The sequence below is a fragment of the Myxine glutinosa genome, chromosome 7, assembly GCF_964187855.1.
Source record: "Myxine glutinosa chromosome 7, kmMyxGlut1.1, whole genome shotgun sequence".
NCBI lineage: Eukaryota > Metazoa > Chordata > Myxini > Myxiniformes > Myxinidae > Myxine > Myxine glutinosa.
In genome coordinates, this window is record NC_136267.1 from 64990942 (window position 1) to 64995278 (window position 4337).

Here is a 4337-nt window from a genome sequence, read left to right on the forward strand (position 1 = left end):
GTAGTCGTGGTTATCCTCCCCAGGTCGCCTGCAGTCGGCAAGAGTCGCAAAGGGGCCAAAAAGTTTTTAAAATGTTTAAAAACGGCGCGCTCAGTCGCAATGGAAAAAAATCCGCCATGCTGTCGTGATGGAACCGCCCTGCTGTCGTCGGTATCCGTAATAAGAGCGTAAAGCGGCCGCAACCCAGTCGGTCATAGTCTTCCGCAATCGCCCCACCAGCTAACACGGCAGAGATGCGAATGCCATACGGCCTTCCTGCGACATCTTCCCGACTACGGGCCGACACTGTTGCGGCTGCATATCGACTACAGAAGAACTGTCACGTCTCCCCTGCGGCTATGGGAGACTGACGACGACAGCAGTAGGACTAGTGGCGGCCGAGTTACGGCCATTGGCGACAGAGATAGGACTGCCTGGCGACTGCATTACGACATACCACGATTCCATGGCAAGACAGGATGGTGTGAGGGTCTCCGTGGAGTGAGGTCCTGTGGTGCCGACAAGGATATGGCTTTATTGTTTGGACTTGGGACTTTTGGGAACGTTATTTTTGGGACTTTGGTCGTTTGGAAACTTTATTTATGGGACTTGGGACCAGTGGAAATAATTTGTTGGACTTTATTTCCATTCTCTCTCCCTGCAGAAAAGTTTGATTATTATGTTGGAACCCATCTGTGGATCGGTCCCATCGGCCGATGGGTCTGACCCATCCGTGGATGCACGAGAAATGACAATGCAGACCCACCGGCCGATGGGTCCGCGCCATCCGCGGATGTGCTGGCCACCTCGAAGGAATGTGTCGACAGAATGGTGCCAGGAATTGCCATATAAACAACTAGCAGAGGTACCCGGCTTTGCACGGGAGTGGGAGGAGGAGGGGAGGGGGAAGAGGAGGGGAGGGGAACGGGGAGGGAAGGGGGGAGGGGGGAGACGGGGAGGAGGAGGGGAGGGGGAAGCGGGGGAGGAGGAGGGGAGGGGGAAGAGGAGGGGGAGGGGAATGGGGGGGGAGGGGAGGGGGAAGGGGGAGAGGGGGGAGGGGAAGGGGGGGAGGGAAGGGTGCGGGGGTGCCCAGGGGAAGAAGGGCCCCTCCCCTCCCCCTCCCCCCCTTTTCCCTCCCCCCCTCCCCTCCCCCTTCCCCCCTCCCCCTCCCCCCTTCCCCCTCCCCCTCCCCCCTCCCCATCCCCTTCCCCCTCGTTCCCTCCCCTTCTCTTCCCCCTCCCCTCCTCCTCCCCCTTCACACCAGGGGGGTTGACTCAGCCTGTCATCCACCGAGGTCGGAAGTCGGAACTCATTGTCGTCAAATAAATGTAGCCTGTATGTTTCACTCTTTGTCACATGCCGTTGGTCCATGTCAATCGGATGAAGTTGAAAAAGTAACGTTACGAAGGTTCTCTGGGACGTACTGATTCCGAATAATGAAGTTGAAAAATTAACGTTCCGAAATACGCTAATTACGCTAACAGAAGCGCTGGAGGGAGCACTGCGCTCCCTCCCTTAGATTCCCTCCTCTTCTGCTAGCGCTAATTACGCGTAACACACTAATTTATAAAACCCGAAGTTTTTTTAATTTTAAGGTGTGCTGTAGTCAGAAGCGCTAGAAGCGCTGCGCTCCCTCCCTTTGAATCCCTCTCTCTTCTGCTAGTGCTAATAATACGCTAATTTTAAAACCCGAAATTTTTTAAATGTTTATGTCTCCGTGACATTCCTGGGACCATCCCGAGTCGAACAGTACTTTCCGCTCGCAAATCCGTCCACGGGTTCTCGAGATCTTAGAGATCGTAGATAGATCAGGATACAGACACAGAGGCCAACTCTACTTTATATATATAGATGGAGAGCGACATTATCTTATTTAAATGGAGCGACATTATCTTATTTTTATCTTATCGACAAACGGTTATCAACAAACCACATGTCACGGACTGCTTTATAAACATTTATGACATCAATTGCTTATTTTTAGGTTCAAATAAACATACTCATCCACCATTGATGCATACACATTCCTTCAAGGTGAACAACACATCCGCAGATGGCGCAGACCCATCGGATGGCGCATAATGTCGCTCCATTTAAAAAAGACAATGTCGCTCTCCACCGTTTTATACAGCAATTCCTGGCACCACTCTGTCACACACCCCTTCAAGGCGAACAACACATCCGCAAGATGGCGCAGACCCATCGGCCGATGGGTCTGCACCGTCATTTCTCGTGCATCCACAGATGGGCCAGACCTATCGGGCCGATGGGACCGATCCACAGATGGGTTCCAACAATTACATTACAATGATACATCTTTATTAACTTTATAAATTGTAAATCAAACATCTTTATGCTTCATGTCATACATCATTGAAATGAATAAAGTGAAATGTAAATAGAGAGATAAAGATTTAAAAAGTTGTGTGAATCGTCTCCAATCGCCGGCGGTCCTTATTGCAGTCTTGCGGACGTCGGAGTACACCGCCACCCGGCCCCAATGCAGTCGCCGCGATCCGCCATCGGTCGTAATCTAGCCGCCAGACTGTCGCCACGCTGCCGCCAGTGCATCCGCAATGCAGTCGTCGTCGATCTTTGACAGTCGCCATCCCACTCGGGGCGTCGTCGCAATGCAGGCACAATGTGGCCGCCTGCAGTCGCCATACTGCCGCTGATATTGATGGTCTGTCACATTACCACCCGACATCGCCAGTAGTCCCGAAAAATCTTGATCGCCGGCAGTCGCCGGTAGTCGCCAAAATATCCGCCTATGGTGTGACCTAGGCATTAAGAACTCAAGTCACTTTGTCGGTTGGACAGCTCTCAGCAAATCACTGCTTCAATGAATGACACTATCGAAATGAACAACCAAAAGGAAGGCATTGCCAGTATAGAATGCATTCCTCTGATCCAAGAAAGGATGCAAGATCAGAACCTGGAATTCTAGAACAATGAGAGAAGCTGAAAGAATCAAATAAGCTATCAAACAAGTCAGGAGACGACGATGGTTCACGAGCGAGCGGTATTCAATGACAAAGGAACGGACTACAACCGAAACATGCCCGGACAGGCAAGGCCCGGAAATGTCAAACGAAGATTACTGACCTTGAAATAAGATAGAAAATAATGTATAATCAGTTATGAGGTTAGTTAGCTTCACAATACCGAAATTCGGTGAAAAATGAAATGAAAAAAAAAAATCAAAAAAATCGAGCTCCGTGGGGCTAGACACATGACATTGGCCTAACCAAATATCGAAACCCCTGTCAGATTCCACCAAACCCCTTGGAGAAGATGTAGCTTGAAATCGATTACCCCCTAAAAAGACATCTTTTTCGGGCGTGGCTCCGCCACAATGGGCGCAATACGCCCACTCGAGGCAGGACAAAACTAGATCATGATATCAACCGCCCATCCAAGTCTCTTCAAGAACGGAGGATATCATCGGGTAGTTATGCTGCGGACAGACAGACACACACACAGACAGACAGACGCACACCACATGACGAATATAGTGGTCACTTGATAACTCGTGGACCAATAAATGATAAACCATAATTGGGATGTATTTGGTCTGTGTGACATCCGATGGCAAGGCTTTGGACAGATGAAGATTGGAGATGGGAAGACAATTTTATATCATGCAGAGAAGATGGTTTACATAGAGAAGGAATTGGGGTGTTACGAAAGAAATGAGTAGAAAACTCATTGAGGGAACAACAACCAGTGAGGGAGTAAAAATAACACCATTTAAAAGTGTCCAAGGACATGCAAAAGCCAGTGTAAGTACCCGGCATTTGATTAATTCAGCCCAGCTTCAAACTCCAAAATAGAGGCAAGCTAAACTCGGCGGCGCATAGTTAAGAGTTTCTGGTAGGTCGGTCATTCGAACCACAGCCAAGTCACACCAAAGATTTTTAAAATGGTATGTGCTCCGTTCTTGCTTGATGCTCAGCATTTAAAGGATAAGAAAAAAAGCTCAATCAGTAGTCAGAGCAACACATTTGCTCCAATCCAGGCCTGCTTCCTGGACATATTCATCCAATTTCGTAAATATTGCATCTCTTGTCATTTGCACAACACCTGGGAGGCAGAACAGATAGTGCTCTGCGATTTTCTTTATCTGCCCATCAGGAAATCGGTAATATGCAATGAGCCGAGCCCCATTGCCTACATCAGTTGTCTCGTCAAATTGAAATCTGAAGGAAGGAGCTTCCCTCAGTCGTATGAGCAATTTGATCTTTTAAGTTGTCCACAATTGACGTACATCTCTTCATTTTACAATTGGATCTTGGTAAAAGCCAGGGGCATAGAAAAGGCCCCTTTAAATAAGGGCTATTGCCATGTGCAAAGTTTAG